This window comes from Mytilus edulis, chromosome 1 (assembly GCF_963676685.1).
Source record: "Mytilus edulis chromosome 1, xbMytEdul2.2, whole genome shotgun sequence".
NCBI classification, from domain to species: domain Eukaryota; kingdom Metazoa; phylum Mollusca; class Bivalvia; order Mytilida; family Mytilidae; genus Mytilus; species Mytilus edulis.
In genome coordinates this window covers 122,174,656-122,198,101 of record NC_092344.1, presented here as the reverse complement: position 1 = coordinate 122,198,101, position 23,446 = coordinate 122,174,656, and the positions used below count along the sequence as shown (strand labels likewise).

General features: G+C 33.0%; 1 long non-coding RNA gene across 1 annotated transcript; it reads left to right on the top strand.

The window, feature by feature from the left end:
• Window positions 1–20,575: 20,575 nt before the first annotated feature.
• LOC139520501 (uncharacterized) lies at window positions 20,576–23,094 on the top strand. The gene is made up of 3 exons (XR_011663899.1): window positions 20,576–21,095; window positions 21,626–21,765; window positions 22,897–23,094. It is a non-coding gene; the product is annotated as an uncharacterized lncRNA (long non-coding RNA).
• The last annotated feature ends 352 nt before the right edge of the window (window positions 23,095–23,446 follow it).

Here is a 23,446-nt window from a genome sequence, read left to right as displayed (position 1 = left end):
CCATCAAAATTTTAAAGTTGTATTTCTAATTGATGGATTTAGGCTCACGATATTTCGGACCTTTCGATAACAGAAGTGTTATTAACAATGTTAAGGTCACCGGTAATAACGTGGCCAGCAGGATTATATATGAATTGGGAACTAGCACAAGTGCAATCAGGAGGTTTAGACTTGAAGTCGTCAATATCGAAATTCTGCAAAACGCGTTTGTAATTGAAAATTTTAGTTGCAATAGGTTTGGTATAGGTATAAGAAATAATGGGTACAGACTGGTCTTTGAAATAAGGAGGTATTTTTGATTGAACTAATTTATGATGAAGGATATTGCCTAGGTTGACGCCATCTGTATCTGTATCTGTATCCAATGAATTTCTGCCAATATAGGCACACCTCCATTATATGGAGTAAAACAATAAAAGTAGTTCCACCACCGCAATAGTATAGAATATTAATCCATCAATGTATTTACACTATGAGCATTAAGTACACAGTTCACAGTTCAAATTACGATACTTATTTATCCTTTTATATGCAAAAGATAAAAAATGGCTGTATACTATTAAAATAGGAATATAATAATTCTATTTATAATATTTAGCCTAGGCGATCTGTAAAAACCCTATTTGACCTTTCTAACTGACTTTAAAGTTCATCTTCCTCCTACTAATTAACAAGTCCATTTTTGAAAGTATTTCATATCTCTTATTGTGTAAATTATATATTAATTGTCTACACAGAGGTTCAATTCTACAGCTTATATCATTTTCTGACTCAACACTGCCAGCATAGTGGAATGGATTAATAATTAGTTGCAAAATGTCTAGCTGAATATTATAATGTTGCAAAGCAAGAAGCTCACTACATTTACATATAATGTTTTTCAATATTGGTGTACGAATTTGATCAAGTGCTCTACAACACAGCAAAAAGTGTGATAGTGATTCTTCTGCCTGGTCACATAATTTACAAGTTGGATCAACGTTGTTTTGATTGTAAGCTGCTCTATTCGTCTGTAGAATGGAGGATTCAGTTGCAATTTTTATTCTTATTGGGATTTGTTGATGTCTCTTTGATTAGCACTATTCGCTAAGGCCAAAGGATGAATTTTCCCAACTTTAAATGATGATGTTGGGATGTATTTCAAGCTGGAGTAATACATTATTTCTTCATTAATTCTTGTTGTCCAATATTTATGTACTGACCTTTGTTGTCAAAGGAAAGATTTAGGAAAGATCTTTTTTCTTTTTCATCTTTTCCAATGCGAACTGGCTTGAAAAGTCTGTGACTTGCAATATCCGAAATTATAGCTTGAAGTATGTATTGGTTTGAATGAGGGTTTGTAACAGTGGATTCCAAACATAAATTGAACAGAGAATGAAGTTTTGAAAGAGGTAATGAATAAAGTTTCGTGCGAATGTGATGAATACCTAACGGCTTTTGTATGAATGACAGCAAGTCATTAATAGAGACATCATGCAGAGAAGGTGTAATGACGATGCATATGACCATGACTGCGTCTACGTCGAGGAGTCGAGTTGAAAATATTCATCACATTCACCGAGTTACACGAAGGACTAGATAGAATACCTATACCATCAATTTTGTCATTGCAGCCATACGGTGTTGCAGTTCCCAATTGTCTAATCCAGTAGTCTTCTTTTTGTCTACGAAGAGTCGTTGAATGATTAGGATTGTTAGAGCTATGGTATATCTTTTCGATAATGCGAACTGTCATAGAAACGATGGAATGATCGGGCTGATTGAAATGCTGGTATAGAATGTCGTTAGCATTGAAGTTAATGTCTGATCTATGACCGCACATACGTTTGTTTAGCCTTCCTTTCGTTTCACCGACGTATACCAATCCGCAAAGGTTGCACTCTAATCCGTAGACGACATTTATCGATTAACAATTCAGATCATCGTAACTTCTGGTAAAATATGACTTCCTGGTCAAATTGCTAGTGAATTCAGCATCTGTAATTAAAATAGCACATGTTTTGCAGCCTTTTGTCTCACATTTTGAAATGCGACAGTGTTGTACTGTGTCATCAAAAACCGAAATGTCTTTAAGCAGAACTGAACTTAATTATAAACCGTTGCAACGAACGGTTTATAATTAAGATGTATTTCCCCTGAAATTGCACCGGCAAAAGGCTAAACATAAAGCACATTATAAGTTCATCTTATATGTGCCTGTTATATTGATATAATAGTATAGAATAGATAAGTTTGCATTTTCGAGGGTAGGCTTTCAGAAAACATAGAGAATAAGAGCTATTTTAACATATAGAATTTACCCATTGAAAATGTATTATCTTAAAGGTTAATATACAACCTTTTCTGTTATCACGGACATATGTAATTTTTTCATTACAAATTTTATTTATGACTTTCATACTTTATCATTTGGAACTAAAATCATCCAAAAACATCAAATCGTTTCGGCCCTAGATGACTATTAAAATGTATATATCATTGAAAAAGCTCCAAATTTTTTTAAGTATATAATAAAGTTTATTTAAAAAAAATATAGCAAAATCCTATATTTAAAAAAATATTATATCCGCGAGCCCCCTTAAGGTCGTTAAAAACTTCCATTTATTGTAAGTCGTTTTAATATGACTCACTATCAGCGTATGCAAATAGTATACATAGTATATAGATATAAACACAAATGTGCAAGTCCGTAGGAATATATATATTTAATAGAATAGACGATCTATAATCAACTAACTTGTGTTTATTATTTATTAGAAGGAAATCTTTCCATTCTATGTCGGAATTTAATGTTGAAGATTATTTTAGTTGTTCAAATTCACTACAATATATCATTTATAGACATCTATAATACCATTCTTATATTATTCTGAAATATGGCAAAAATCATGATTCATACGTACAATGTATGAGAAAGTTTACCAAAGTTAAAAGTACGAATAAAGTATCAAACAAAGATACACTTGTCAAATATTTATTGAACAAGAAATGAGATTTTTTCCTTCGGCAACCGAATAGTGAATATTTATTTTTAAATGTTTGTTTATAGATATAGATGTGGTATGATTACCAATGAGACAACTCTCCATTCAAGTACTTAACAATGTATAAAAGTAAACCATTATAGGTCAGGGTACGGCCTTCAACACGGAGCTTTGATTCACAACGAACAGCAAGCTATAAGGGCCCCAAAAAATTACTTTTGTAAAACTACTCAAACGGGAAAACCAATGGTAATCTATATAAAAAAATACTTTCTAAATATAGAAACAATATCAAAGAATTCCTCTTTCTCACTAAAATGAATATCAGCTCCCTCATCATCTCAAAATAAATCGTCTGCTGCTATGATCGAAATACCATAAAAACTAGTTTAAAATCATGTATGAACTAATTATATTATGAATACTACGCACCGTTGAAACGTTAACAAACATAACCAACACCAGTATCATGTGGGTTTTTTAAAAGTAGTTTTTTAATTATTATTCTAATTATTCCACTGTCTGGTAAAAAAAACCAATTCTATATATCAATGAAACGCAAATATATATATATATTTAGAATATAAACGCCGTGTCAACTCAGTTTGTTTATGGTCTGTTAGATTCATGCACGTGTGCATAACTAAGTTATTGGAAGAATCATAAACAATGTATTCTAGAAACCTGGAAATTGTTATCAAATAAATCGTTAAACTAGATTTTAATAACACGCATTTCAATTCTTTTAATTTTATTATGATGAAATAAATTAGTTCATACATTAAATGATACCTCAAAAACAGAACCAACGGTTGCGTTACGTACCTGATACGTAGCAAATCGGGAAACCGCTAGTAGGAGACATTTAATACCTGAGTCGAAACTTTTGCTAATATGTAAACAATTCAAGAACCAGTGCTGCTGATGATTAAAAAATAACAATAAAGTCTGTACCGCTGCTGAGTGAAAATTTATCACCGGATCAAGACTTACCGATGCTGGTAGAAATTTCATTCCCGAATTAGTACCAATACTGGTTAACAATCAATTACCGAGTCAAAACCGCTGCCGATGCACTGCAACTGATGGACAATAAATCCTTCATTTAGTACCTCTGCTGGTAGAAATCATCCCAGAGTGAGTACTATTGCTATTGGACAACTAAACTTCGAGTCAGTAATGCTACTGGTGGACAATTTATACGTGAGTAAGTACTGCTGATACTAGACAATCTATGTAGGAATCAGTACTGCTGCTTGTAAACGATCAATCTCCGAGACAGTACCGTAACTAATAAACAATCAAAACTCGTGTCAGTACCGCTGTTGGGGAACGATCAATATACGAGTCAGTACATCATCGGATGGATAATCAAAACCCGAAGCATAACTGTTACTGGTGGAAATCAATTTTCGAGTCGTTGCCGGAACTGATAGACAATCAAAACCCGAGTCAGTACTGTGGCTTGTCAATGATCAATCCCCGAGTCAGTACAGCAATGGATGAAAAATCAAAACCCGAGTCAGTATCGTTGATGATGAATGATCAAACCATGAGTCATTACTGCGGCTTTGAACGATCAATCCGTGGGTCAATACCACAACTAATGTACAATCAAACCATGAGTCAATACTGCGGCTTGTGAATGATCAATCCATGGGTCAATACCACAACTAATGTACAATCTAACCATGAGTCATTACTGCGGCTTGTGAACGATCAATCCGTGGGTCAATACCACAACTAATGTACAATCTAACCATGAGTCATTACTGCGGCTTGTGAACGATCAATCCGTGGGTCAATACCACAACTAATGTACAATCTAACCATGAGTCATTACCGCGGCTTGTGAACGATCAATCCGTGGGTCAATACCACAACTAATGTACAATCTAACCATGAGTCATTACTGCGGCTTGTGAACGATCCATCCGTGGGTCAATACCACAACTAATGAACAATCAAACTATGAGTCAATACTGCTGCTTGTGAACGATTCATCCGTGGGTCAATACCACAACTAATGTACACTCTAACCATGAGTCATTACTGCGGCTTGTGAACGATCAATCCGTGGGTCAATACCACAACTAATGTACAATCTAACCATGAGTCAATACTGCGCTCCTGGTAGATATCATTACTCGTGTCATTATCACTGGATATGAACAACCAATACACGAGTCAGTCACAAATTGTGCAAGTGAAACCCGAGTCAGTACCGCTGCTGGTGAACTATTAATACCTGAGTTTGTACCGTTGATGATGAATAATCAAACCATGAGTCTGTTTTGCAACTGATAAACAATAAAAACCCGATTCAGTACCGCTGCTGGTGAATAATTTGTCCAAGTGTCAATACTGCACTGCTGGTGGAAATCATTCCCCTAGTCAGTTACATAAGAACAATCAACCCTGAACCAGTACCGCTGCTGTTTAAAAGATCAAACCATGAGTCTGTATTGCAACTGATAGACACTCAAAATTCGAGTCAGTACCGCTACTGATAAATGATCAGTCCAAGTGTCAATACTGCACTGCTGGCGGAAATCAATCCACGAGTCAGTAAAGCAACTGATGGACAAGCAAAATTCAAATTTTTACCGCTGCTAATGAATAATCAGTCCAAGTGCCAGTACTGCGCTGCTGGTAAATAATCAATCCCCGAGACAGTACTGCAACTGATGTGCAATTAAATCCAGAGGCGGTACCGCTACTGGTGAATGCCATATATAAGAGTCTAGACTGATCTTCTGCTGGTAAGCAATTCTGAGTCAGTATTACAACTGGTGTACAATCAATTCCTGAATCAGTATTTTAGAATTAACTGCTAATATATATTAGACGAAATTCAATCTTGTAAAACGGCAGAATCTTATATTGCACCAATTTCAAGCATTATAAACCACTCAGTGTGAGGCAACCTACCTTAAAACAAGAATGCAGCAAACCATACATGAATGTTTAGGACTACATTAAGTTCTTAATGTGTGAAGATGTCCTTCAAAGCGATGATGTGTTACTTTACCAATGGACATTCTTTTGACTACAAACCGCCGAATCATTACTCTTACTCCGCGCTCTGGAGTAAAAATAATATCAGGTGTGTTTCCTTTACAAATATAAGTAATAACTCTTCATAGATACCAGGATTAAAAATTAATGATCCAGCTTTTAGTATATAGTTCTGTTTCAGCACTTTAACGTCAACAATTGAAAATAACTAAAATCTATATTAAAGCATGGCGGCAGGTATGAATTCCTTAAGTACAACACGTATTTTTTGGAGTAGACTAAAGATAGATCTCAATAGACTCAAGATCAAAATAAATTGAGGGACGTTTTTTTTTGGCTCAAACAGTTGAAATATATCCTTAGTCATGAATACGACACATGCATATGCCATAACGAATATATTTTACAAGACCATGAGGTTGTCTGTAACAATTTTCGGAGGGGTGACGACTACAAATCTACCACTGGGAACCCTAGGTTAAATAATTTCCTTGTTAGCACAATCATATACATGCATACAAGTAGTCATAAAAAGAAACGCAAGAATGTTTTTATTTTAATTTATTTTGGACATGTTTAAATTTCCTTGTATCATATTTTAACCATTTTGATATTTATATGATAGTTTCATTTGTGATCAGATGATTTACAGTGTCGAAATTTGAGGTACGTTTCTTGGATTTACTTGTACGATTTATTTAAATGAAAGAAGATGAAACCAGTTAATTGATTTACAAAACTGAAGTGCCACACCTAGTAAAACATGTAGCTTCCTTTAAATAAATATTGGTAGAGGATCCAAATAGTTACATCATCAACAGAAAATGAATTAGAAGCCATCTAAAACAAGAAAGCAATTAAGGACGCTTCCTACAGCACTACTGTTTCAAGTCGGTAAATATCAAGTTCTCTATTTGATCAACCTTTATTTTGATAATTAACATACTGATAATACTTGCTATATTAATCTTTTAAACATTATAAAAAAAAGAATCTTTAAATCTTCAAATCTTTATATTTGTGCTGATCCCAGTGTTATTATCTTTTTGTTAATTAAAGTAGCATGGTAATGATCTCCTTTAATACGGTAACATGTGCAATCAAATCCAGAAATAGCAATAAACTATTAGAAAAGTGTTTGAAAGTGGTATATCGCGGGTTTTTCTGTTGTATTCATTCACATCTTTTATAAACACATGACGATTTAGAGCTTTACATATTGTAAAGAAACATGTATACTAGTGAAAATAATTAAAGAAGACGTGGTATGATTGCCAATGAGACAACTCTCCACAGTCAATATTAAGATGGTTATCCCTGTTTTCCTTTGTTGCAAAAGTAATATTTTTCTCGTTCAATACTTTGTACACGCCATTTGAACCTTTTTTTCAAAGAAAATACTTAAATTAAAAGGTAAGTATTGCTTGTATTTTTTTATTTTTAAAATTGCCTTGTTGAGATCTGTTATGTGTATGCCAATTCTATCCATTTGACTGCATATTATGACATTTGAGTAAAATAGGAAAAGTGTTAATCGAAAAGTTGTTATTCAATATTTTTCTTTCGGTATGTTTCGCTGAGTTTGATAAATAGTTCTTTTATGCTTTATTTTGTCAATGCACATATTTATGCATCAGATTTCTTATACTCTATGTTCATGTGATTTTTTCATGGACACCGTAATAATCCGCGTGATTATTTAACTATAAATGAATAAGAATTTACAGAATTGAACGGTTACTAAATTTCACAAGTAAAAGGGCATAATTGAGAAACTTTAAAGGAACTATTTTTTTAAGGCAAATAAACGTTTTATTCCTAAATATTTCCTGTGTACAATTACCTTAGTCGTCCAGGAACAGACTAAGGGTCCCTGTTTTCAATATGAACCATCTATCCAGGGGAAATAGAAGGTAATAAAAATGTAGATTTACAATTAGTGTAAAGAATATATCCATATAACGTTAGAAGCATCTAACAGTTTTGTACTAATTTTGAAATAGTAAGTACATGTAAATAATAAGATACCCACACAAAAGATGTACATTTACTACATTAAACATGATAGTTTAACTTTTTTATCATTTTTATTTATATTTATATAAATTGTTAAAATCGATATTCTTATACGATAAACCATAAAAAAAATGCATTTTGACTCAAGCTTATACTATATTTACTGTCTAAATTTTCATTATTGCCGACTCCAATTTTGTCTTATCAATGATGTCAACGCCTTTCAAAAGAAGAACAAATTTTATATTATTTTTCAAGTTTTGATTCCAGATATTATTAATATCTTGCGGTGCTTTAGGCGTTTTGTTAAATATTATTGAATTCCTAATTTTCCATAGTGTTTATTTATAATGTATGATAATAATGTTTAAAAAATTATCATATTTTAGTTCTCCAGTGTATTACCTAACATAATGTCCTTTTTAACAAATGAATAATTTATTCCTATGTTTGATTTGATTAGTATTTCTTGGAGATTTTTTAAAATTAATTGTGATATACTACAACTAAAAAATAAGTGTTGCAGGGTTTCTATATTACTGTCATTTGGACAAATGTGGCATTTTCCATTTGAAATCTTCATTTTTTTTAATCTTTCTTCAGTTCATAAAATATTGTGCATGGATCTCCATTGAAATTCTTTTACTTTATTTTCAATTTTCAAATGTTTTAATCACATACATATTTTCCCAAGGTATATTTGTTCCACATATTTCCTCCCACTGAATTTGACATTTTGGAGATACATCTTTATTTAAAACCGTACGTATATACTTGAGTTTTAACTTTGATGGTTGAATAAACTCATCATAGATACCAGGACTAAATTGATGGTTTGGTTGTTTAAGTTAATGATCTCAAGGTCATTTGATATCTTTAATTCACTTTCATAATATATATATTCTGGTTTCAACAAGATTTAAAAATGTGCACGAAATCTTTAGGAATTGCCTGTTAAAATTTTGAAAATTCGGATATACAATTTCTCCGATCAATTAGCTTCCTATAAATTTCAGTACAGCTAATAAAATCTGTAGTTTCTGAATTCTAAATGTCCTCGATAGCTGTGATATCGCTTTTTTAAACGCTTTTTTTAAAAAAAAAGTAGTAGAACAATGGTTTATTTTTGAAACGAATAGAAGAGTTTCAAAATATTCTCGTTTTTAAAATATAACTTTTATTTGAAGGTGTATCAATATTTTGAATGAATCCTGACCACGTATTTATAATTTTCTGATAAACCTGTGCTAGTTGGTTCATATCTAAACCACTTAAACTTGAACACTTACATAGAAAAAAGGCATCATTATATTTTTCATCAAATTTCCGCAGCCAATACTTACCGATCGCATTCCAGCTTTCTTATGGTTCCTGAATTAAACGATATACAAGTTTTGTTTTTTACTTTTTATAAACGTATCTATACTTACCATTCCCATCCCCCATTTTATTTCATTAAAACAGCAGACATTTCTATCTACCTGATTCACTTTTCCGTCCCATATAAAGTTCCAAATGATATTTTTTAGCTCTCTAGTATATTTATCCGGAATTCCTCGTATTTCGATCTCGTACGAACAGAGAGAAAGTATCATATTTTTTACTATAAGTGTTTTACCTGTAAATGTAAGCTTTCTATTTTTCCATACGTTTATACAATTTTTAACTTTTTCTATTATTTTTCTCCAACTATCATCGTCATCTGTTTCATAAACATGACACACCCCTAATGTTTTAAAATTGCCTGTGATCCATTTGATTTTATCAAATTTAAATCGTTTTCTTTTAGAAGCCCCTAAAAGTAAGCTATTTGTTTTGTTATAGTTTATTCTAGAACCCGAAGCTTTTTCGTATAAAGACAAAATTTTAAAAGTATTTTCTACAGATTTTTCATTTTTATTAAATACCTGGGTGTCATCTGCAAACATACATAATTTAGATTCTATAAAGTTCCCTCCATCACCTGGTAGTTTTAATCCTTCTATGTTAGTGTTACCCCTAATAGCACATGCAATGGGTTCAGCCTGTATGATATACAAGAGAGGCGCTATTAGACAGCCTTGTCTAGCTGAGCGAGTAATCGAAAAGTAGCTTGATACAAATCTATTTGTTTTAATACATGAAGTAGCATTGTATAATAGCTTTTTATCCATGCTCTAAATTTCCCGCCAAATTCAAATCTCTCCAATACAAAATCTATCCATTTCCATTCTATCCTATCGAACGCTTTTTGTAGATCCAAAATTAATATAATCCTTTCTTCAGAAATAATATACTCCGAGGAAAATTAAAAAAGGAAACTTCCTCATAAAATAGTAAAATCAAAATCTTAAAGACATCAAACAAATGGATGACAAATGCCTTATACCCGACTTGGTACACACATTTGGTAAAAAATGGTGGATTAAACGTGGTTTTATAGCGAGATAAACCTCTCATTTGTTTAAGATAAAATAAAATTCCATGATATTTTCAATGAAATGTCTAGTGTTTGCTTTGTATTTTCTTATTTATTTATGCCATGTAGTTTCTGACACTGTCTGAATACCATTGCTATAGCAAAGATATTCCAAGATAAACAGTATGATTGGTTTTAATTGTTTTGAACCATATGATCCCAATCAATAAAAAGAGAAGAAAAAACACTTTCAGAGAGCGTGTCCGTCGGAACCTTTCATTATAATCTTATATAAGAGTTATATATTTTGTTTTTAATTTTGCAAAACAAAATTTACGAGTTTTTTCCTCAAAAGATTTTTATGAACACAAATGATTGATTACAAATACGTCCAACGTAGAGTACACGGTGAAGATGGATCTGATATAATATTTTTTATTTCAACTGCCGTCAGCCAAATTATCTCGTCTCCTTTTTTTCTCTCTGAGGACTTTCTTAATTCAAATGATTTAGATAAAATTAAATCATATATAGTTGCTCGGTGGAAGCATGTTCTGTAGATTATGTCTGCTTTCTTCTTCCGGTATATGTTTTTTTTATTTATTTATTTAAAAGAACATATTGCGACTTTTTTTGTTTTTTTAATTAAAAAAGGAAGATATGTTATTGTGTATGACAAGAAAGCCTTTAAGATATCAGCCAACGTTTATTTACTTCTCTGGAAGACTATTGATTAGTTAAAGATAATGTTTATATTTTATAGTTTGATAACTCTAATAACAACTATTTTATTGAGAGAATAAAGTGAACATTAAGTGAACTTGTCGTGGAACTGAATACGGATGAAGCCATTACTAAGTAACTGGAACTAATCAAATATGTACTCAAATCGTAAAACTCTATTATCAACTCTTTTTGGTGGTATGCTTAAGATTAGCACTTCAATTTTACAGCCCAGGCGTTTCATTAAAACAGAACTACTATTAATAGTTCATATCCCCATATCAGTACCTAGGTTGGAAACAAATCTTCAGTTATACAAAAGAACACTACAAATTGACATTTAAATGCTAACTTACTAAATTTAAACCAAGCAAGATCATTTTTAACAATAAAAAATAGATATATATTAGCATTAATATATAAGACAGTAAATGAATTATGTGTTTTTTCATATTTAAACTGTTATATTAATAGTTTATTATCAATATCATAGTATATGAATCATGAAATATAGATTTGCTAAATCTATAACCCTCATAATAACTGATAGATGTCAGCCGGAACATCATCAGTGTCAATAATTTGTTCATTTGATATTTGATATTATATGGTTTTAGATCATTCATCTTAGTAATGAATTTAAAAGTTCGTCTGACTCCACTTCAAAGACTAGCTTTGACATGACCTGTTACAATAACTAAACTTAATATCTTTCATGCTTTTATTCCTATCTTTTTTCTATTTCGAGGGGGAAACATATGTCACATAAATACAGACTGTGCTTTCATTTCATTAACTTTTATGTTTTATAGAAAACCTATAAGGAGTTCCGTTGAAGGTCATTGATTTCAACATAACTTTTTGTGAAGTGTATATATAGAAAAAATTTGCATTTGACAAGCATGTTGCCAACCTTTCGTAGTGTAATTTCTTACATAATTCTTATATAGATATAAACAGAAAATTTATACATATTGTGCGTGGTCACTACATCGACATCTTTTGTAAGTATATTCCATTCAAACAATATCATGTACGTAGTTTATTATTTTTAGATAAAACAAGCAGATGTGGTATTATTGCACTAAAAGCGAGGAAATCACTCGTGTAAACTCCTCCTCAAACAAAATTATGAGTAAAGGTTATCTTATCAATGTCGTAATAAGATCTTTGAATATAAGCATAAATATGGATTTTGTCATCAGCAAATCAAAACATAACTTAATGTGTATTCCCTTCAAACGGGATGTATAAATACTCCTAACTATCCTACTACATGTCGATACTTTTACTTTTGGCATTGCACAAGTCATGTCTCCTTTACTGTTCATGACGTTAAAATACTAAATCAATGGGACGTGTTAAGTGGATTTTAGTCTCTGATACATGTAACTTTCAGTAACTGCGACTGAGTAATCACGACTCGTACTTTCCGGTTAATTTGACCTATAATACACTTTCTAAAGACCTTTTTGTTATCTTATGTTTCCTTATTTAGGATTATATCTCGTCTCTCTATATATAATATTTAAGCTTTGATAAATGTTTGAAAGGACTATAAATTTTCACTTCTCTTCTCTATAACTATGAACAACAAATCTATTTATTTTGTTAAAAAACCTTCCCGTTCTCCATTTACACTGTATATCTTACAATAAAATTATTTTCATTCACCTATGTACATTTTTTTATTTGGCGGCATTATGTTCAAGGTTATGGTTGACTTTCTGGAATTGCTTAACAACCTTTCGCTTCCTTTAATTTAATAAACAACTTGCACTATTCCAATACACGGGAAATACGTACATGTAATTGCTATGTTTTGGTAAAGAAGGTAATGGATATGACGTAAATATTACATATTATATGACACACCAATTATCATAATGATGCGATCGCAGATTGATGAATGACCGTGTGTCGTCTGAGAAGCAAAACTATATGCAAGTACCTCTCATTCATTTCCACGCAAAATTTCGACTCATAAAGGGACGGATTCATCATACATTTAGTGTTGATATCCACGTTTTTGTCAATAAGAGTACATAAACAGTTGTATTATGTTTAACTAGTTCTTGGTAAGGACAATATCTGGACCTCTCCCGTCCTCTTGTCCTCGATTGTTAAATCACCGACCGAGACTTAACATTGAGTTTATACTTACCATGAGCAATATGACGGGAGTGATATGTGGAGCAGGATATGTTATTTCTTGGGATCACCTATTGTCAATCTTGGTTTTTAGAAGGAATTGTACTAATGTACTGTTCAGTCTTTAATCTGTATTCTTTAATTTTTGTAGACTGTTGATTGTTTTCTCGTCGTTATTAGTATTTTTACGTTCTGAATTTTCCTTGGATTTCAGTGATCTACTTTTTTCAGCTACTTTTGACTTTAAACTCAATTTATGACTATAGAAATGTTCTTTACTTCAACCTCAACAGATTATCTTTTGTAGATATCTGTCATAGTTGTATTTTTATACCATGGTGTGTGTTTCCTTTTTTTTTTTTATATATTCTTAATTGGAATTACTGCTCAAAGAAACGTAAAAGGGTTCTTAAAGGCACGTGTAAAGTCACCACCTCATATGTTTAACCGGGGCCTTCATAATTCGAATGACTGTTGTTGAGAATATTTGATACAGATGACCACTAATAGAATATTTGATACAGATGACCACTAATGACCTTGGATTTGTTCCAATTGTCCTTGTCCAATTCACTTCTTTTTCCTTCCACCGAACGTATAATCCGATTTTCGACTGACTGTTATGCGTTACAAGATGAACTACAATCTGGTCCAGAGTTACCACCTGATTTCAGTGCTGTTTGTTTTGGTTTATCGTTTGTTTTCTGTATGTTGCTCTTCTTGATTGTCGGTTTGCCTTTCCTTTTGATAATGTTATCTTTTGTCTTTCTTACGCAGTGTTTGATTTTTTATTTCTCCCTTAAGACTTTATGACACAATCTTTTACCAAATACAACATACGAAAATCTTGATATTCTACGGGGATTGATTGGAAATATCATATTTAATAATCTTTAATACATTTTAACCACACGACGATTGGGGATTGATTCTGGAATTACAGATCATATTTGGTGATTGATACTAGATTGAAATGCAGTTTCTACTGTGCTATTGAATTACCTTAATTGGAATAATATGATATACTTACCGCATTTTCAATATCAATTAAACCTGTAATTTTTTTCATATGAACACTAAACACAGACAAACTAAACAAAACACCAAATTACATTATTTGTTTGTATTTGACAAGAACACGTCTTCCTAGAATATAATTCATCAGGTACTTTCACAAGTAGTTCAAAGTCTTGATAGCCTTTAAACCTAAAGCTACCAAATTGTGCATCAAAATCTTCTTATGTCATCTTTTTATGTATAAACTGGAATATATTAATGCATTGTGTCATATATTCACAATTAAAATGCCCTGTTTAGTTGAACAAAGTATATTTTGGAAACTGGTTTACAGGATATCGACTTTTTAGTTAGCATGTATCGTTGACAAATCAAATAAAGTGTTTATATCTTTAAATGAATTATGGTTTGTTTCTGATTGAATTTAAACGTCGTTTCTTTTTACTTTTGAAATTTCTGTGATTCTTATCAAAATGAAACAACATAAGAAACATAGTGTACATTCACATACCTATTCTACCATGACGTAATAAATGGAAACATAAATATCATTATATATACCCAAATCAACCTACTATGACGTCCATGGCCAAACTTCAAAATAGTGCCAACGACGTCGCTATGCTTGCCGTGCAATATTATAAAGTCTTCTCCACAAGGAAATAAATCCGGTGTTACGAATTATGCCATTCCGTCTGTCTACAAACTTCTAGTTGACATACAGTTTTGAAAAATACAAGCTCCTCAACTGAACTAGCAACACTTTTCTCAATTTATTGCGCAAGTCCATTAGAGAACGTTAACATAATCTACACGATCATGAATGCTCTGAACACTGAGTCGTTTGTATATAAAACGGGCGTCTCGCTTGTCAATGCTCTTAAACTTTTTACTTGTTTGGCTTTATAAATATTTTGATATGAGCGTCACTGATGAGTCTTATGTAGACGAAACGCGCGTCTGGCGTACTAAATTATAATCCTGGTACCTTTAATAACTATTGTAGATATAAGTCTTTTTACTAGACATTTGGTTTTATTCGGTATGTCAGCAGCAATTTCATCATATCATCTTATTTTGCCGTGGAAAGTTAACAATTTTGTTAGGTTGAATTCAGATGCTTGATATAATTACTATGTCGTCGGTAAGGAAGTGTAAAGCTGGCATTAAGGCCATCCACAGCTGGTAAATTGATTACGTTTACAACTTTGTCTGGATTATTTTTGTGGAGTCGCTGTATAGACAGGTCGTTTGTTGTGTTTCGCGGATTTCAATAATTTTGGAAAAGCTGATTTATCCGTGAACAATGTATGTTTTTTTAAAAATAAGTAATTTATTGGCATTGTACGTAGCAAACGTCGATCTTGGTATTGTGAAAACAGTATTGTTGTCAGAATTTATCTAAACATTGAACTAGATGTACTCAGTCAACATAGAGCTGTGAGTGGCTGTTCAAGTGGTTTGTATTCTCCTACTGCTACTAGTATTCATGTCACGATAGTTGTTAGACTATTAGAATAAGACTTTTTACCGGATTTGTTAGAACATTAGTAACACGACGGGTGTCACACGTTGAGAAGGATCTGATTACACTTACGTAGCACCTGAGACAACCCCGGTTTGGGGTGGGTTATTGTTGTTTAGTCTTTAGTTTTCTATGTTGTGTCTTGTGTACTATTATTTGTCTGTTTGTCTTTTTATTCTTTAGCCATGGCGTTGTCAGTTTATTTTCGTTCTATGAGTTTAATTGTCCCTCTGGTATCTTTCGCACCTCTTTTTCTCTTTTCCACATTGATGGTGATATGCTGTTTAATCTGTCTAACGATGACAAGCTGATGCACTTTTGGTGTGTCCTTTCTTGCTTTAATGTGAACAAATGTACTTTTTATCTTTTATGACTGTTTGACTTGAACTATACTACAATCCTGTTCCACTTGAGAACTAGAAATATGGATGCAAGTCGTTTTCAAGACCTTTTATACTACCTTAATATTTCTTTCATTCCTTATATAACAATGACGTTGGCTGCTATATAAGGAGAGAGAAAAAATATGTATGTCTTGCTTATGATTTGGTTCAGTATCTAGTCATCATTAGTTCACACCCATGTATGATATTCTCTGTACTATATAAGGTTAAAATATGTAATATTTAAAGGAGTAATTGAAGTTTTTAGTACAATCTATCTTATCATTTCCGTCTGACTGTGACAATCAATAAAGTATACGAAGAGTTTGACAAGGAAATTGATTTTGAAATGATTGTGTATCTCTGAATTTTTTATTATTGAGGCATAAATTGTCTTGTTACAGCGTAGAAATATTCTTTCCCTTATCCGTGTTTCAATAATCAAAATATAACCACATTGTCGACACTAATTTCAATGACATGTAAAGGATAACGTATTCCAGACAGAAATGTCATAGCTGCACTGATCAACTCTGCAATTGTCAAGAGGAATATACTAACACAAGTTTTATTGGAAATCAAATGGTCATGTTAAGACATCTTGCAATATTCTTTGTCCCTGAAAAGTATTGTATTTCGCAGTAAATAGAATTTGAATTGCAAATCAGTTTTAAAGTTGTATTTCTGGGTATAGAAAGCTGATTAAAAGTGACCTAAAATTTATTGCTTTATCATATATAGAAATTAAACTTCATTAGTATGAGAGCTACCGATTTAATTTCCTTAAACTTACCAGGCATTTTAGCTTAGCAAACTTTTTTTTTTTACAAAAACTAAGTTAAGCTCAGATTTGATAAATTATCAAACTTTATATTTTTCAAAGAAAAAACACCCAAATATTATGACTTAGCTGTGGTGCTGCGGCTGGGTTTTCGAAAGTATCCTTCAATATAAACCTTGTATAACTGTTATCATAGAGCTAGTATGCGTCTTAAGCCCCGTGCACGACAGATCGTACGATTTATTTTGTCGTGGAAGATATATAAAAATAGTTGTCGTGGCACTGTCATGCAAAATGTCAAAATAATATTTTGAGTGGTTTCATCAGCTACGACATGACCACAGCTATTTTTCAGGTTTACATGTATTGGGATGCGCGCGTGACTGTCGTGCCACTATCTTACGATTGCTGTGCAACTGTAATGCGAGTGGCGACTCGCAGCAAAGCTCTTGAAACATACCAGGCTTCATTCGCATGAATCCAACGAAATCAGCGGCAGATTTCCATTCCAACTCTTGCATCAGTGTACTATATTGCCCAAACATCAGGCGCCGTTCGATTCATGGCTTAACTTACCAACGTCGGGCGTTCCTATTCTGTTCACGGGCTCGAATCAACGCTTACAGGACTATATTTTGCTCTTGTTGAAGTCCGGCAAGGCGCATATTCAACATGGCCGAACATAATCGTTCTGGTTGAAAAGCCGTCCTCTTTAAACGGTAGACGGCATGTTTTTCCAAACATCTATTCCCGCCGAATTGTATTCTTCTAAATAACACGTAACTATGCTGTGCGACGAACGTACCACTGACAATCAATGCTGTGCGAGCATCGTACGAAATTGATATTCGTGAGACAACCGTGCGACTGTATCACGAGTGTATTGCGACAGTCATGAGATTGTCCTACGACAGTACTGAGACGATTGTTTTATCAAAATGGTTTATGTTGGTACCTACAACAATGTGTTTATCACACAACAGTCGCACGACTGTGGTAATACACTCCCAAGACAGCCACAAGACAGCGATACGACAAAACATCGTAGAGCAAAAAAGGTGCATATCCAATTTCGTCCCACGACACAATACAGCGCCACGATGCTCAAAATATCTTGCTACTATCGTGCGATTGTTGTACGACAATCACTGATGACCCGAGATTTGCCATAATTTCATGTCGTAGAGCTGCATAGATGTGTCATGGGTTCGTTGTGACCAGGGCTTATAGACTGCAAAATCAAAAAACTAAGTTAAGATTTCCTCTATAAATTATTATCAGATATTTTAAATTACAAGGCATTGTTTCTTTCCTCATCGTGGTAAAAATATGTTTATCTTTAATTTACTTTACTTTATGAATTCAAATATTATGATAAGAATAAGTCAAATAATGATTTATATATCATAATTATAAAAAAAAAAAGTGGAAACAACATTTTTATTTTGATCATATTGATTAAAATAATTAATCAACAGAAAGATATTTGTTTCATCATGGTATTATGGTTAAGGCAAGATGATCGTTTGTAGTTGTAGGTCTTATTTTGTTTTGTTTTATTCGCATGATTCGTGTTATTGTAAAGATAATAAATCACCCAGTTGAATTCTTAGATTTTAGTTTGGGTCAACTAAATTTACAAGATGTATTTGGTTTACAGTTTGATTTAGAAGAAAAACCGACATAGCTAGATAATACAATTAGTTATTTATTTAATACCACAATTGATTTTACTAAGTATTGTAATTTTCGTTGTCATTAATAAATGTTATATCAGTATTTCAAACCTAATCTTGAATTTTATCCTAATTCTATCCTATTTTTGGGGGAATTTTTTAGAAATTGAAATGTGACTTCACTTCGTGCGTTGATCTCTTCTGCCAACTCGGCTGTAAGTTTTTATGTGCGGGGTTCAGGTTGTTTTATATATACGTTTTTATTCTGGAGTAAGTCACCACTCCGTGCTATCATGTATATCTATTATATAGTCATTTTTATAAATTTATTGTTAGAAATAGTATGAATTATTCTAAATACTAAGGATGTTTTTCTGCAAGGCAAACATTAGCCGTATTAGGCACATCTTTTTGAAGCTTTTGGTATCAACGCTCTCAAACTTCGTACTTGTTTTCGCTTTCGAGGAGCGTCACTGATTAGTCTTGTGTGGACGAAATGCGCGTCTGGCGTATTAAATTATAAACCTGTTACCTTTTGATAGCTATTATTTGTGTGTTTCTCTGTCTTATGTGTTCTCCCATTTATTTGTATGATAGTCCTGTCATGTAATGTTGTCATTTTAATTATATTTAACATTGCAATAAAATCGGGAGGTTTGGCTAGCCACAAAACCAGGTTCAACCAACCATTTTTTCTTAAAGTGTCCTGTACCAAGTCAGGAAAATGGCCATTGCGATATTATAGTTCGTCTCTGTGTATGTTACTTTTAGTGTTGTGTTTCTGTTGCGTCGTATTTCTCCTCTTATATTGGATGTGTTTCCGTCAAGTATTTTTTGTAACCCGAATTTGGTTTTTTTCTCAATCGATTTATGAATTTAGAACAGCGGTATACTACTGTTGCCTTAATATAGGAGGAGGTTATCCATCAACAATTTGGTCTTATTATCTCGACAAAGCAGGGCAGATACATAATATCTAATTATATGTAACGTCATCATGTTGTTAATTTCAACATTATCATATAATGAATCAGTTGTTTATCAAACAAAATTGAGTATGTGGATTTCCATAAATCAAAGGACAAATTTTGCACACATCACATATATATAGAAAGATGTGGTGTGAGTGCATGTTCTTATATTGACAGGAATAGGATCCCAGTTACGGTAACCAGTCCAGTACCCACGAATGTAGTTCTTAAAAAAAAACTATAACTTTTTTCTAAAATGGTGTAGTGTCATTATTACACAAGTTCTGAAACTAAATGTAGATTTATTTGAAAGGGTAGGCTTTCTAGTTTGAATTTCTGTAAAAAAAATGATTGATTTAAATAAAATCTGGCGTCAGTGCATGGAGTAAATTGTCTAAATTCTAGCCTTTATTCTTCACCGGAAGTAGACTGAGTGACCCTGTTGTCAATCAAAACAAAATTTTGCAACGGAATGCCGGTCATGAGGCACTGAGATTGCACTCAGAAACTTGGAACCTAATGCCTAACATGAAACAGAAGTCCCAAGGTGGCTATCAAAATTATTTAACGAACAGCACCCCATTTATTTACTATGACTTTCAATGCGTTCCAATGGGGCAAATAACTGGGTCCCCGTTCCTGTCAGAAGGCATATATTGAACACTTATTTTTCGAGTTACATGGATGAAATTTGGCTACAAACTTCAAAATTTAATAAGGAAAACAATGGTGTAATTATTTTTTAAATTTGAATTAAACTTTTTAAATTAAATTGAAATTTAAATTTATGAAATTTTAAAAAAGTTTTTTTTTCATTTGAAAGCTTAAAAAGAGGTCACAGTGAGGTCATTTGTTGGAAATTTAAATTCATACACTTGTAAGTTAAAATGGAGGGATTTTTTGAAAAATATAGGCAAAAAAAATAGAAAAGAGCCACCTGGCAAGAAATCATGAATGCTTTTTATGGGATCAGGGAACAACAAAAGATGGAAAATATGGGCTTATTTCTTTTCTAGATCCTATTTCTGGTACCTGGAAAAAGAAAAAGGCCCATAGATTCAGTTACATGGTTTATAACAATTATTTAGAGTTAAATATAACATTTGATGCCAGTCATTTGTGTCATAATAGTTTGTGTGTGAATGCGGCTCACATTAATTTAGAGCCGCATCACATAAATAACAACAGGATTTATTGTAAGCACCGCAATTCTTGCCAGGGCCATGCCAATTATCCAGATTGCCGCCTGGATTTATTTTTAGAAGATATTTAAGGGGTAGGGCTATAGCTTATATATAAAGAATTTTGACTAAATGTACAACAATTTTAGACTCTTTTTGAAAGATTTGGTGGTCCTTAAAAGAACCTTTAATTTTGTCTTTATCTTTTTCAGATGTAGATGGATGCAGCTATGTCTTCTTTGACTTTGGAATTTTTGAAGTACAGCTTCTGGTAGGTATATTCTTCTTAGCAGGCATTACTCTCCCATATGAATGATCGTCCTTTGTGCTTTGAACAAATGCCGTATTAAGTTTGGGATCAAGTTGTCCTTTTTGATATCGGTCTTTAAATTTACTTTGTTCCTTTTCTTCCACATGATCCTTAATTTTCTGTCCGGTTTGTTGTAAATTTTTCTTTTTCCTTTCTGGAGTATTTTGGTATACTTTGTTCCTTTCACACTCCCTTTGCATCTGCTCTAAGTGTTTAAATGAACCTTGTGATATTTTAAAACCAATACATTCTGCTTTTTGTTTCCAGGAATTAGCTATACCATTATTCAAAGTGTGAATTATTGCTGATGCCCTCCCTTCAAAATTTCTAGAAAAGTTCACATTTTTTGGTAAGGATACACTTAGTGCTCTGTTAACGGCTTCACATTTTTGAGTGTTGAAATTAAATTTCATTTTCATTAATGCTTCCTCACTAAGTTTCATTTTTAAAAGTTCCTGCATTATTAATTTGTCATTGTCATCCATATTCAGGTTGGTTAACTTGTTTGCACCTAAGTACATGGATCTCAGCCACCAACAGTTTGTGTGACCACCACCACACACGTATGAGCTAGTGGGACATTTAGAGCAGTCGCCGGTATAACACCGCACAGTAGCATCAAGCACTCTAGGTAAGCATTTTTTAATCTTTTCCAAATTTCCACAGTTTTCTTTCCACATTTCATTGAAAACTAAGCTACATCTGGCTTTCAAATCTTGACTTAAAACTTTCTGTCCTTGTTTTTTCTTTTCACGTGTCGAACCATAAAACATGTTCAAACTAAAATTTGCAGAATTACTTTGTCGAAACTGTGATCTTCCGAGATGAATTGGGTCAGCTTGGCGTTCAACTTTCCACAACGGGTGTAAAACTTTGAGTGCATCATTTATACCTTCTGCTCCACGTCCGTCTCCATCTGTAACTGCATACTTTACCAGCACATTTTGCCTATCAATCTGAAGTCCAATTTCTTTACCCATGAGATATTCACTTAAAGGGTTGGTTGGCTTAACATTGGCTGTACATGTACCAGCATGTCCATCTGGACAGGTAACATTAAGTCCCTTCCCTTTAAGCCAAGAACCTGTCCAGCAAAGTTTATTGTGAAAAACTGATGCAACAATGAACTTTTGGTCAGTCACTTGCTCACATGCCAATGATATTGCCTGGGAAGCATTTTGTCCGGGTTTTTTGTGCTTACTATATGCATACTGTTATAACGCGTGTCGATTGCTACAGGAATATGTGACGGCTCTTTTACACCACGAATTCTGTTAACTTCTTTCACAGTTTCAAGTTTTTTCTTCATATCATTGTCATTTAACTCTTTAATCTCATTCGCAACAAAATTAGAATGCCTCTGCAGTGTTCTTTTAGTGGGTGGTGGTATATTTAGTCCTGCGGCCATCAGAAATCTTCCTCTTTTTATTCCAATAGGAGTCTCCTGTAAGGCAGATACAAGCATGCGGGTTAACTCTCCAGGGTTAGGTCCACGTTTTGGAGTTTTAATTTCATCGAACAGGTTAACACATGGTGATGTAAACTTGCATTCTGTACATTTATATATGCACTTTACACAAGATCCATACTTAATTAACTTTGTCAGTTCAAAGTTCGGGTTATCACATTTAATGTCTTGTAAATTGTGAAATTTAACAACTACATTAAGTAGCAGAGTAACTTTATTCATCTTAACAACTCTATATGACTCATCTATAACATGTGTTTCATCATGAGACTCAGATTTAGCTTCTTCTTTCAGAACCTTCAAACATTTTGGATGTGGACGTAATAACTTGGCAGATCCAGGATTTCCCTCGACATCTGGTAAACTGTAGGAGGTGCCGTCTTGACCGGATTTAGCTACAAGTGAGAACTTCTCTGCATCTAGCCTCTTCCATTGTGTATTAGATGAACTTGGCTGACTGTTTGAAGACTGTGTTTCATGCTTTATTCCCTTGTTATGGGGTCTGTTTCCCGCTTTGAAGCAAGATTTACGTCGACTTTTGCCACCTTTCATGTTAATTTACAGTACCATTGACTGATAATTTATGCTGTTCTACATTTTCTTGCATTATTTATATCACTGGAAGATGCTGTCAGCTTCCTTGACACAATTTTGCCACTAATTGCTGACAGTGACACTTTTATGGGGATTTACAGGTGCTGGACAGTGTATTCTAAGAGATCATGTGTGTGTACAGTAGGGCTTACATTTTATTGGATTACCACTAATTGCATTACCATGTAAACTACTGCTTTTTATATATGATAAGGAACTTATTTGCCTTCATAGATATACATTTTTTGTA